Below are 14,911 nucleotides of genomic sequence, written 5' to 3' on the forward strand. Positions count from 1 at the left end.
AGTTCTGCTATTAATTTTAAAAGTATTTCTCTTGTCATTTTTTGATCAAACCCGATGTAAACAGGTTGCTTCCAATTTGAGAAAAGAAGGTTATTATTGCAACCATACACAGCACACCTAGTACTCAGCATTTTGTTCTTCACCTAACATAAAAATATAGCTTTAAATATTTAATGACTTATATTTAAATCATCTTACCTTATAAAATCTTAGTCAAATAAAACAATTACAGAAATATTAAAATAAATCACTTCGTTAATCACAAAATTGGACGAATATTAAAAGCGAAAACTAAACACGTGCACACCCTGCTCTATGTAAACAGAGAGGTCAGGACTCGTGCTGACGTCACTAACTTGCCATTCCTGGCTAACATTGTAGAATAGGGATCTGGCTATCCTTGTAGTATATTGTCCTTGGTTCACGCCTCATTAACGTACCGTGTTTCCCCGAAAATAAGACATCCTCTGAAAATAAGACCTAACAGAGTTTTGCTGAATTGTAAATATGAAGCCTCCCCCGATCAAAAATTTGAGAGCAAAATTAAAATCTTCGAGAGCAAAAATTAATATAAGACACTGTCTTATTTTCGGGGAAACGGTAGTTTTCCGAGTTTTGTCTAACACCTAACAGGGACCGGCTCTAGCGGTTACGTCGCCCGGACTAAAAGACAAATTGCCTCCCCTTAAGAATATATATATATTTAAATAAAGGTATATATTTTTTTATTTTCAATAAAAATCAAATCATTTTATTTAAATTTTAATCAAAGCATATATTTAGAAAGAAACATATAACATTGATAATCAAGCAGTACAAAACAGTAGAAATTAATTAAGAAATATCTGTACCTAGCCACAAATTGTTAACTATATAACTTTTTACATTTTTAAATGCTATTAACGATGTATTATTGCACAAACAATCAAAATGCTATTATTTTGAAAATAAAACAAGGTAACATCAACTCCGCTAAAGTCACGAAAAACTTTTTATCTTACTTTCAGTTCTGCAAACTTTTTATTGCATCTTTTAAATTTACTTGATCAGCAATTTCATGCTCAATTGCCAACATAGCCAAACCATTAAGACGATTTTATGTAGTAGTCGAATGTAAAAAGTTCTTAATTAATTTTAACTTAGAGAAACTCCTTTCGCCACTTGCTACAGTTATTGGTATCGTTAGCAATATTCTTAAAGCAATAGTAAGATTTGGGGCAAAATTTAACTTTGTAATTAAGCTCAGTACATTGCTTAGGCTTTCTTTTTTGCCTAAAAGTGCAGATACTGCTGAAATTTCCTCCGCTAATTCTACCCCATTTATGTCAACAGAATCACCATCAGTTAAAATGCATTCTAAATTCTTAGTGTTTTAGTAGCATTTCTTTGAACATGATATTTAAATCGTATATATTATATAAGAATTGAAAATAGTTACTATGATTACTAAGTTGTTCAAATCTAGCATCTAGTGCATTTAGTGCTTGATCGATTGTAAAATAAAAAAAACTATTTTATATTTTTCTTTTGGATCTTTGATGGGTTCATCTCATGCTTCGTATAAGAAGTTCCTTTTCCTTCTTCTAAGTGGTGTCGTGTTATTGTTGATCCAAAATTAGCAAATTAGCATTAGTTCTTTTGCATCAATAATAATTTCATCGAAGGACGAATCCGATCGAAGATTCTTAAAAAATATTTTGCAGTTTTGTAAAAGATCAAGTGCAAAGGATAGATCAAAATCTTTTGTTTGCATCAACTTGCTTATTGGATTAATAGAATTTAGTATTTTATGCCAAAAACTAATGAACACANGAAGATTCTTAAAAAATATTTTGCAGTTTTGTAAAAGATCAAGTGCAAAGGATAGATCAAAATCTTTTGTTTGCATCAACTTGCTTATTGGATTAATAGAATTTAGTATTTTATGCCAAAAACTAATGAACACAAAAACTTAAATTGTTTAATACAAGTGCCAGAGCTAGAAGTACTGTACATATTGACAACCGTTCTCCTCAAAAATTGGTTTCTCCTCAGGTGCAAGTTACCACGAGCCAGCTGTAATCAGTGAGCAACTGTAATCAGTTACATACCTGCCTAAAACTGCCGAATTTGTAGTAATTGGATAATTTTAACTGCGTAACCTTTTTGTCAGTTAGCGTATTATAATTATTTTGCTTAGTTTCATGATAACTTTCATTTCATTTTATATTAATTGCCTTGCGATTCAGAATTTTTACAGATTATTTGTCTACAATCATAATTAATAAAGCTTCTTCAATAGTTAATTATATACAGATTGCTGAATATAGAACAATTACCCAGGGCCGTCGAGAGTTGGTATGGGGTCCGGGGTATAGCGGTCTTTTTTTGCTCCTTAAAGAGCCCTTTTAATCTTTTGTTTTTTGAACAAATAAAAATCGTAAAAAGCAGTATTAAAGATTTTTTTTCTGTAAGTAAAAAATATAGGGAAAAGAACCACTATGGGTCCGGGGAAAAATGCTAAGCTCTCTCTCCCTGTCGAAGGCCTGCAAGTAGCCTAAAAAGAAGGTAAGATCAATTCCGGAACATGGAAGTGAATAAAAAGTAACTATTTCGACGGAATCTGCCTTCGTTGTTTTTTTATTCCAATTAATATTAAAACTGTCATTCAGTAAATTTTTTGAATTTTTGATATTTTTTAAAAATAAATTCAAAAATGCTTATAATGCTTTGCAGTTTACACCTTTAAATGAAATAAGTATAGATTAAGAGAATTTCCGAATAACGCATTTTGTTAACTTTTTTAAAAATAAAATAATTTAAACTAAAGTTTAGAAAATATTTCAATAAAGACTATATTAATTAAAATGATTATTACTCGTGCTCATGGAGTATGTTACAGAGGGTAGCGCATTAAAATCTCCTGCCTGCCATTTTTAGTCACAGTGATACTGTTCAACCCTCTATGCACTATATATTGCATCATTTTATATTAATTAACGCTATTATTGTGTAAGATTAGATAAAACACATAAGTAAGTAGGCATTCTGAAATACTAATACTAAATATTACGTAGTAAAAAACACTATTGACTCTGGTAAAAGGAACAAAAATGGCGTATTCATACTCGAACGCATTATTGTTTTGTTTGATATGAGCGCCCTCTAATCTCTAAAAATAAAAAAAAAAAAAAAAATTCTGTAAAGATAGAAAGGACGTCAAATGTATTTAATCTTCTAATTATTAATATATGTGCATAAAGACAATTAATAATAAGTGTAATATATAAAATTTCAGGAAAAATATTATTTGACATCAGTAGATGAAACGAGCAACGCCGAGGCGAATATTTTCTGTTTGTGAGAGGTTAGCGAAACAAAATTTGTAAACGTTACTATGCCGAAAAGAGTAAGAAGAGGTAATTTTCAATTAATTTTTATGATTTAATTTCTTTTGATTTTATTACATAAATATAATCAATATATTTTAAAATAAACTGGATGATTGCTACATATAATAATCGTTTAAAGGCTCAAGCATCATATTAGGACTAGAATGATAAACAAGATCAATCCCTGAAATTTTGTTTATGATCATTATTCAAATGTGATTACTATTGTTAATTGAACACAATATAGTGTGATGTAATAGATTTGAATTAATTACAATAAAGAAAATTTAAATATGAACAACAAAACTTTTATAGATTTAAAAAATTTTAATTATTGTTTCTTCACTTTTAAAATATATATATATATATATATTTTACTTACATAAATATTTAAAACTTTTTGTTATTTCATGTTGAAATTTTATAGCTAAAACAATAATACTATCAATAGATTGGTTATAATTATTATAATATATAAGAAATATACTTAGATGATTTGCGTAATCATACATATTACCTAAGAATACCTTCTACTAAAGCAGAAGGAAACTTAATCAGAGCTGGTAGGAAGTGTCACAGGGTCTCGGGAGAAATGTTATAGTGAAAGCCTCAAAATATTTGCAAAAAATAATTTTATTTTTATCAAATATTCTTATAAATTGATCCGAGACCTGAAAAACTGATCTGATCCAGCCTCGAATTCAATATAAATAATGTAATAAAAATATAAATAGATGATTTAATAATAACGGGATGTAGTTCTTGCATTATGAGTAAATTAGCATTTTGTGTGCAGATTTAAAATGCTTAAACATTTCTTTCATGAAACTTTTATTATATTTGTTTATTATAGTAAACTGAAACTTTTATTAATTTTATATTAATAAATTGTATTTTAATTTATTAATTAAAATACAATTTATTAATTTTATATTAATAAAAGTTTCAGTTCTGTCTGTTGTTGATTCTGTAACTTCACTAGTAAACACAAATGCTAATAGATATAAACAAGGCAGTTTATTAAAGGTGGTTAAATGTTATTTGAAAAGCATTACAGTGGGTGATCGGTTAACGAACATAATCCGTTCCAAGACTTTGTTCGCTATCCGAATTGTTCGTTAACCGATTATCGATTTACCATAGGTTTCTATGGGAATTTGATTAATTCGTTCTGGAGACCCTCAAAAATAAAAAAAAGTATATACTTTTTTACTATGTTTATTCATATGTAATAATAAAAATACATATATACACGGTCTTGCATTTTTATTAGTCATGTTTTTTCTGTTTGTGGGGGTTAAAGAATCTATCCAATGTCGATTGCTTTTCTGTCTTATTCATGATTTTTCAGAAGTAATTAATAGCATTGTAATTGTAGAGATCCCTAGGCCTATTAACCTCAACTTGATTTGGATGCCATTTTAAGACCGTTGTTCTGACATCCTCCTACTTCTTCAAAAGATCTTTAATAACGGATATTGGCATAAATCCACATTTTCAGAAGAAAACGTAAAAGAATTGTTTCTGTCAGAAATACAAAAGGCTGGAATTACAAGAGAGAGTTTCAAAGTTCGGGGGAATACTATCCAATCAGTATATACTGGGTAGAACGTCTATGTTGACGTCTCCCACGCTCCGAAAAGTTTTGAATTGTTGCCTGAAGACAAAGGAAGACCAATCGGTATTTGTTATTTTATGTCGCTTCTTGTGTTTGTTCAGTGAAGTGTTTGTTATCCGAACATATGTTCGTTGTCCAATCATAAAAATCTTTCGCAAAAGTGTTCGTTATCCGATTTGTTCGTTAACTGATCACCCACTGTATATACTACAGCATTAATAATGTTTTTGAGAAAAAAATTGATTTAAGACATTATATGGTTTATATTACAGAAAAGATTATTTTTATCTATAAAAGATTAAAAGATCTTTTTCAAGACAATGCATTAGAATGGTAAAACTTTTTAAAAGTTTTAGTAACACCAATTTTATTTTTGTAGAATAAAGTTCAATAATGCTAATTCTTGCTGAATGTATTAGAATAAGAAAATAATTTTGATGCAAATTAGAAGTCAGTTAATATTAATGTATTTTTCTTTATGTAAGATTAGCAACACAATTTGTTAGAGATTTATTAATTAATTTTGCTGGATTAAATAGAACACACAGTGTTTGACAAATGAATATCAATAAGATTGAAGGGAAGATTCCATAAATTAGTGAGATTGTTAGTAATAAAAATAGAAGTTGAATGTGACAGAGATGTGAATGCCTAGATGGATGTATAGTCTAGTTCAGGGCTGTCCAACTGTGGCCCGCGGGCCGTATACGGCCCGCCAAATAATTTTTACGGCCCCGAGTACATTTTACTGTGAATAAATTTATGTTACTAAATTATTATTATTAATATTAAAATTATTTTACTATGTGAAAATTTAAATCTAATTTGAATTTAAAGTAGGTACTATTTAGTTTGCGTAACTTCACTTAACCTGGCTGAATACAGCAGCAACCTTCTTGGCCCCCGAAATGTTTGGTGAAGAAAATATGGCCCACGGGCTATGATAAGTTGGACAGCGCTGGTCTAGTTTAATAAGAAAGAAGAAAGGTTAAAATGTGTACATCAAAGAAACTTTGAAAGTGGCTACAATTGAAAAAAAATGCTAGAATTTAGTCTTAGCTTGGGCATATAAAACTGTACAGGAATGAAAGTTTTTAAACAAGATGAAACAATTTAAAATTAAATGAGCCTGAAGCACTGGGAAAAAGTTATATATGAAATTTAATGTGAGCTACAAAGGAGAATAAAATGATAATATAAATTATAAAAACATAAAGTAATGGAGAAAGAGAATAGAAAGTTAATCAGGCTAATTCACCTGAAAGACTGGTATGATGACAATGGTAACATAATGTATTTCAAAGAAGTACTTTTAACTTAAATTTCAAAATACTCTGCTTAAAATAACTTTCAGAAGACATTAATGTTAACTTAAATGTTTAAAATTTTTTGAAGTTATTATTAGGAGTTCCAGGCATTAACACTTTTATAAATATTTGAGTTTTTTAATTTTTGTCTAATTCAAAAATTTAATTGAATATACTATACTTTGTTTGAAATGAGAAATATTTGAAAAAGCTGTTATTAATTAAAGTATAATCCATAAAGCACATTTTTGTTGTTATGTTTTTAAAGAATTTGAAGTTGTTTTGCATTGTTTAAAGAATAATTTAAATTTAACTTCCACATGCACACTGGGTGTATATAATAAAATAAAAATTCAACTTACTCAAGCCTCTTTTCACACTGGTTAGAGGCTTGAGTAAGTTGAATTTTTATTTTATAATTTAAATTTGCAAATGTTATGGTTATTTGGAATTAAAAATGTACATAATTATTCAGTTCTTAATTTTTGCTTTGTAGAGTTTTACAAAAAAGTATTTTATACAATTTATTTATTAACTTATTAACAAAATATTTATTACAATAATAAAATACTGTATTTACTCACATATAAAATGAGATTTTTATTCATTTTTCACTGCTTCAAAATACCTAGGTTGTACTATACATGCAAGCAAAGGATTTTTTGTGTTTTTGCAATAATTTTTGTAAACCATGTATTTGCATTTTTTACCAGATGCTCACTCTCTGGTATTTATAAACAAAAGATTTTAACAGGGTCATTTCAATCGTTCTTGTGTATTGTCAGGAGTAAAGATGAATAGCAATCTGAAAAGCAAAGCTTTTGAATTGAATTCCAAATTGAAATTCCAAAATCACATGTGAACCCAATATAAGTTTTAATCCATTCCCATGTAAAAACAGATGATTATTCAGAAATCAGAATTCGGAGAAACATATGTGTAATTGACAGAGAGTGGATTCGACTGTTAAGAACTGGCAAAAAAGGTTTCTGATTGTCCAACTTTACATGAACAAATTATGTCAATTTTACAAGATTTTTTTTTTTTAAAGTTTAAAATGCCAGTAATTTTTATGGGACAATGTGTACATTTATGTGCATTTGATATTTTATTTGTGATTATACAAAAAATTAGAATTGTCATAATAAATCTAATTTTCTTTACTTTGATATTTAAAGTCACACGTTGTCCTATATGCAAGATTGTCTCATATGTGAGTAAATACAGTATATTTAAATAACATACCAAGAGTTTGCCCACAAACACAGTTATTAAAAACCTAGTTACCATGCTATAAATATACTCCATAGTCTATATTAGATAATGATACACACAAAATATACTATGATAAGAGCCATAATCACAGAATTCAACACAATAGACCTAACATCACTCTCATTGACAAATGAAATAAGATTGCTTATGCAATAGACAACTCCATTTCAAATACTCATAAAATAAAAATTGCTCACACTGAAAAACAACAAGTACACTCCACTCACTCAAGAAATAAGACAGATGTGGAGGATGGATAAGGTATTTATTGTACCTGTCTTCTCTTCTATTGGTGTTATACCACATACACTACAAGAGTCTAGAAACATTAAATCTTAATAAAAACATATACAGTTGACCCCCCCATAACACGATAGATATGTTCCAGTTTTTATGAATCTATATTATACGAGTCCAGCCAATCACAGCCTGGCTCGTATGCAATTTATGGACTACGGCTATTTGAAAGGTTTCTTCCATAAAATTAATCGATTCTAGACTAATTCGACTCAACATTTCCAAATCACGTATAATTTTTTGGGAATAATCCATATAAACTATGCTATAAACAAAAAATTGTAGGATTACTTACTGAGTGTGCACCATTCGACAATGCCATTGCTTAAGCTTGTTTTCGTTGCAGAACGGCGCATCGAACGGCGGGGCGTGTTTCTGATAAGTTACTTTTCTGTGAAAAATTTGCTGAACTTTGGAGACATCATTAATATCAATATAATTTTTATGGCCATTAAATAATAAATGGTTTTTAGTAGATCCACTGCTCGTTTAAACTCAATGGTTTGTGCAATATCTGCTATTGGTCTAGATTTGAACAATCCTGTCGCGACATGAGTCAGTGATGACGTTTTACCAAATTATAGGAGTTTTTTTAGCATGTTTGTATGAATACTGTTGCAATTTTTTCGCCATGATATAGGAATCCGAACTATAGAAACCCGTATTATAGGGGGGTCGACTGTACATGCCATTACAAAAAGCTGCAATATTGAACACATGTTACATTGTGAAGAAGTTTTTAGATTTTAACACACAACACAGCTTTATGTTACATTTGTTTGCTTATCTATGCTTTGACTTTAGTCTGGCAAAGAAAAATAGATTTTTCATGTATTTCTCTCAATACAATTAAGTAAGAATTGGATAAATAATCTGACTCCATTGTTTTAAATAATTATTTTGAAAAGTTTTGTTTTGTTCTGGTTGATATGCCTTGACTCTGGTCTGGCATAGTACACAGCCATTGGTGTCAACCAAGTATAACTCACAAAATAATAGTAAACATATACAGATTTTCAGTAAACTGTTCAGAATTGTTGAAGATATTTTTAAATATTTGAAGAAGTATTTAAATCTACCTTCAATTCTTTATGTCTTTAATTAACAATGTATAAAATTAATAAATAATCATTTTGATATAAAATTTATGTGAAGTTTTTATTCTTTCATAAAAATTTTTTGTTATGTTTTACTTGTAAATTTTGATTCTAATAATTGTTTGTTATATTTGCTCATATTTCCTTTATAATTTATCATTTTATTGCTGTTTATATATGTTTTGTTATGGTAAATTTTTGTTATGCTAAAAAAATCACAATTGAGCAAATAACAGAGGGCAGTTACTATGGTATATACCCAGGGTGGCCAAGCTCCTTGATAGTTCGAGCCATTTTTCAAAATTTGAAATTTTTCACGAGCCACAATTAAATACGTATTAAAAAGGTATGCAAAAAATTCCAGATTACAAATTATATCCGTAGCAAGAGTGATACAAATTGTTTCCTCCAGAGCACAATGTCAACTGTCCATTGCAATGACAGTTTACAAATTCAAAATCGGTCTGGAGTCAGTTGATAACGGATGATCATGCCACTGTTTATGTTCAGTTTTCTTAACTTTATTATTCTTAACTTGGACGGAAATGAAATTTGTTACAACGTTGCACTTAGTCTTTTATATTTGATGTTAGTAATTTAAAAGACATTTTGAAACACTTACGGAACGATAATAATTTTTAAAAATATAATAACACAAAAATGAAAAGGAAACTCTGGTACATTTATCGAGAGCCACAAATAATCCTTCAGAGAGCCGCATGTGGCTCGCGAGCCGCAGGTTGGCTACCCCTGGTATATACTGTTAACAGGTTTGGATTGGAATTGTCTTTTTATTTGTTGCTGGTTGGACAATCTCTTTGTGCATGGGAATAATTGTCTATTTTGTTGCACAGTAAATACTGTTTGTGTATTTGTTTGCATAGTGTATACAGTCTGCTTTCAATAAAAATTCTTTGGATCATTGGTGAAGCTATTTTTTCCCATCTGACATATTAGTGGGACACCTAACAATCATAAATTGTAATATCTAAAGAACCTTTGCTTTATTTTCAGAACTTTAAAAGCTGTTTAAATTTTTTACACACTGTTTTTCATCTAAAATATTTAACTTCAAAAACTTTACAGTAAATTTATTTTTGTGTAACCAAAAATAAGAAAAAGTATTGAAATGAGAAAATGAGAACTTGGATTTAATTAATATGAAATTATGCAAGTTTGTCTGTTATTTATTTATCTTTTCATAAACTCAGAATTCAATTATAAACTAAAAAGCTACTATTGAAATAAACGTTTTTTATTTTTTTATTATCACATGAGATCCATAAAATAAAATTTTTTATTTACATGATAGAAAACAGAATGAAGATTACTTAATAATTCATTGGATTATTATCATTATTACTGTTGTTTTCATTTTTTCCAGTCAGTCAGTTTTATCTTTTCTTTTGCATGATTTGTTTGGATTTTTTAATTCTTGAGTTTGTATTTATTTAAATATGAAAATCAATATAATTTTAATAATGTACCCAACAAACCAATGACCGGTGTACATAGAAAAAACAAAACAAAAAAATTCACCACAAATGTTTTCGAACTTCCCAGAGTTCTTCAGGTGTTAAATGGATGTCCGTAGGAACGTAAAAGCTTTTGGAATAATGCCTGAAGAAGAACTCTGGGGATTTCGAAAACGTTTGTGATGAATTTTTGTTTTGTTTTTTCTATGCACACTGGTCATCAGTTTGTTGGGTATGTTGTTGACTATACCCCGTGTTGTGTGTTGTTGTTCCATATAATTTTTCTTAGTGTAAAAAAAAAAATTGAAAAATTATTGTTTCTCTCAATATCTTTTCTATGTTATTCAAAATTCATATAGAAAAAATTGAAAAAATTAAAATAAATTTTAAAAACTGTGTTTATTTACTTCGTTTGTTTTTTGTTCTCAGATGCTGTCACAGTTAAATCTAATAGAAGAAACAATTAAAAATAGCCAAATCTAAAGGATACTTCAGAAACAGAAAATTTATCAGTTTATCCTAAACCTTAGTAAATAAAGCTCAGAATAATAGGATAATACAGAAATTTTTATTTTATTGATGACTATTAAATACAAAATTACAGTACATTAAAAAAGGAAACTGGTAAAGGAAAGTTTAATATAAAAGTTTATGAATTGTATTTTGCTTTAATTTTTTATGTAAAAATTTTTTAAGAATTCATTACAGAATTTAATATTAAAAGTAAGCTGAACCTGCAGATTTAATTAATAAAATTACATTTTAATGTCTTATTGATTTCCAATTGTCCAGAATGAATTGATTTATGTGGAATATCACCTATGTTTATTTTACCTATTTCTACTATCACCTATTTTTATTTTAAATTTTATCAGAATATATTCTTTAGATTTACTTATGTAAACAAATAAATTATCAGTAAAAATCATTACAATAAAGTTTGGTTGTTGAATCCAAATATCATATAAAATTAAAACTTAGAAAAGATTATTAGAATGATAGATTTTAATGATATAACATTAATACCTAAACAATATGCTAGATTATATCAGGTTATATTAGGGCTACATTTAATAATTAAATATTGAGTAATATTGTCCAAAGGTAGGTAATTAAGTCACCATCTCACCATCATTAGGTATTAATTAAGAATCAGGATATTAGATGCTTATATTGGTATAACATATATTTAAACATAAATAAGTATCTATAAGGAATTTAATCCTTAATATTCTTCCTGTAAAAATTTTATAACCATAACATAAGCAAAAATAAATTTTTAGATGGACTAATAATTTTATTTTGTTGAACCAAATTACATCATTTAACTAAGTTAAAATATAGGTATTTAGCAATTTAGATTTTTGATTGAATATAGAATTCAGACTATGCTTAGGGTTTTTTTGTGCATGTCTGTGGTCAATTTGTGAACAGTTCCAATATATTAGTTAATTATATGCTTATATTTGGTATATCTTTATAGATTTCATTTAGTTTTATATATTTTTATTTTGAAGGTAATCCAGAATTAACAGCACAGTAATACCCCAAACTTATGTGATAGGTGGGACCGAGCGATAACTGTGTAAGTCGAATTTGCATAAGTCGGGGTGTAATTTCGCAATTTATGTAAAATCCAAGTCGGATGTATGTAAGCTAATAAATGTTCTCATTAATCTTATCTCGTCTTTTGATTTGTTCATGGTTACAAGAAATCACCACGTAGAGTCTCTCAAGTTTCCGTAGATATAATAAACACAGAAATAAATAACATAAAATAAATTGTAGCTATGTGTCGATTCCGCGTGACACGTCCGAACATGTAAGCCGAACAATAGTGTGGGAGGAGTAAGTAATCAAGAGTTGCATGGCACTCGAACAAAAGACGAATCAACAAGATTTGAAAATCGCGTAACTCCGGGTTCGCGTAAGTTGAGGTATTACTGTACTTAAACTTATATGTAACACTAATAGCATAGGTAATATATCTAAGGCAAATTTTGTTAACAGTTGAATGGTATAACTCGGGTTCCCAATCTTTTTTATACTGTGACTCCCTTTACTGGCTGTAATTTTTTGTGACACCCTTCTAAAAGAAGATACCTGCGTGTAGCTCTAGCAGACATTAAAACTACTTCATTATTCAAAGAAAACTCCAAAGAATATAAAATCTTAATAATTATTATTTATTAGAAAACATAATAGTACAATTAATGAGAAGGATGAGCTTGCTTTTCTGAGCATAACTTCTCAAATCGGGGCTGAAGTTTTGAAATCGCTATTCTCATTTCTTTTTCTAAATTTATTTGTGACCTGTATTTCGACTTGATTACTGCAACTACAGAAAAGCCAGTTTCACACAAGTACGATGTAGTAAACGGTAAAAGAACCTTCAAAGCTGTAGTACTGATAGTAGGATATTCTTGGGATACATTGCTCCAAAATTGAAATAGTTTGTCTTTATCAAATTGTAGTTTTAGGCTCGTATCACAAGATAGTTCTAACAGCTGTTCTTCCTCGACTGTTGAAAGTGTAGATAGGGGTGGGATTGATTGGAATGGGTCTCTAATCCAGTTGTATTGATTTAGATTCTTTGGAAAATATGTATCAAAATGGGTGCTTAGTGTTGATAAGTGTTGGATAAATATCGATTGCAAACTTGGCTCCAGATTTTGAATAGAGTTTTCTTGCAGAAAGCCATTTAAAACAGGAAAACAGTCAGTATTTCCTTGCTCCTCTTCTATTTTTCTTTTCCACAACAGCAACAAAAGTTGCTGTTGTGGAAAAGAAAAATAAACGTTTTAAACGCTGCAATTTTATCAGCCAGTTGCAGTATATGCGTTTTGTTTCCCTGCAGCGATTTATTAAGGACATTTAATTTCTCAAATATGTCACAAAGATACGCCAGTTTTGTTAAGAAGTCAGTATCTTTAAACTTTTCTGCGTCACTTTGCACTTCTATCAATAAATACGTGTACAACTCATGTTTTAATTCGTATACACATGAGAGTACGTATACACGTGAGAGTACCTCTCGACAACCAACGAGAGTTACAGTAATAAAGTAAAGATGTATGCTCAGCACCCAAATCTTCACAAAGCTTTTGGAAAAATCTTGCCTTCGGGTTTTGTTTTTATAAAGTTTGCCGCTTTAATAATTATATCAATCACAAGATTTAATTCAGATGAAATATTTTTTGTAGCCAGGGCCTCCCTGTGTATGACGCAATGTGTCCATTTTGCATTTGATGCCTTGGTTTTAATGAGAGCTTGAAGTCCTCCATATTGCCCTGACATTGCACGAGCTCCATCTGTACACACACTGACACAGTTCTCCCATTGAATGTTATTTTCTTTCATGTATGAATCTATGATCGCAAACAAATCACTAGCCTTCCCAGTATCAGTCATTTCTTTGCAAAATAACAAATCCTCACATACATTTGCTCCTTCCATGTACCACATGTAACATATTAATTGAGCATCATTATTACTGTCTGTCGCTTCATCCAGTTGAATGGCAAATAAACCAGAAAGTTTTTCCACAATTTGCTCATTAATGTCTTCAGCTATGTCATGAATGCGACGACTAATCGTATTGTTAGAAAGAGGAATATTTTTTATTTCTTTATCCGCCGATTCTCCAATCATCACTGATATCATATCAATCGCTGCAGGTAAAATAAGATCTTCAGCAATCGTGTGTGGTTTCTTGCATTTGGCAATACAGTGAGCGACCTTATAAGAGGCGAGCAGTACTTTGGAGGGTATAGATGCTCTGGAAAACAAGGATGTCGACTGATGTTTCAGTTCTCGCAATTTTCTTGCAAAAAAATCTCGCGGTTTTCCTTGTAAATTACTGTGAATTGTTTCTAAATGACGTTTCAATTTATTAGGAAGCATACTTTCAGCTGCCAACACCTTATGACAAACAACACATTGGGATAGTTCCACATTTCCTTTGTTAACGTAAGTAAATCCAAAATCTAAATATTGGTCATCATATTTTCTGTACTTTTTTCGTTTTTCTACAGTTTCCTTTGTACTCTTTCCTGAATCTTCAACACGTTTTCTATTTATTTGAATAAAGTTATCCATTTTACAATGCGCAATTTAAATAGAACACACTTGAAATCAAAACATTGATTTATCAACGCTTGTAATCGATGAAAACAAGAGACTGAACGAAAGAGCGGGAAATTGGAGAAGCGGGGTGATGAAACACAAGCGCCGTGCACTCACTCATTACGTCGTATGCAGGCGACCGGTGGGTATCGTCTTGCAACTCCCCTATGATAGCGCCGCGACTCCCCAGGGCGTCGCGATGCACAGTTTGGGAAGCCCTGGTATAGCTGATAAAATTTGTGTGTGGTTTACAATAATTTCTGGATCATGTCCTTCTCTAAAGTGATTTTTTGTACATTTCTAAGTTATTAGTTAGTTTAAATTATTTATGGTAATTACTTTGAAT

General features: G+C 29.7%; 1 pseudogene; it reads right to left on the reverse strand.

The window, feature by feature from the left end:
* Positions 1-12,650: 12,650 nt before the first annotated feature.
* LOC111632758 lies at positions 12,651-14,538 on the reverse strand (annotated as a pseudogene).
* Positions 14,539-14,911: the final 373 nt, after the last annotated feature.

Source organism: Centruroides sculpturatus, unplaced genomic scaffold (genome assembly GCF_000671375.1).
Source record: "Centruroides sculpturatus isolate CEXI.00-Female unplaced genomic scaffold, Cexi_2.0 scaffold239, whole genome shotgun sequence".
NCBI lineage: Eukaryota > Metazoa > Arthropoda > Arachnida > Scorpiones > Buthidae > Centruroides > Centruroides sculpturatus.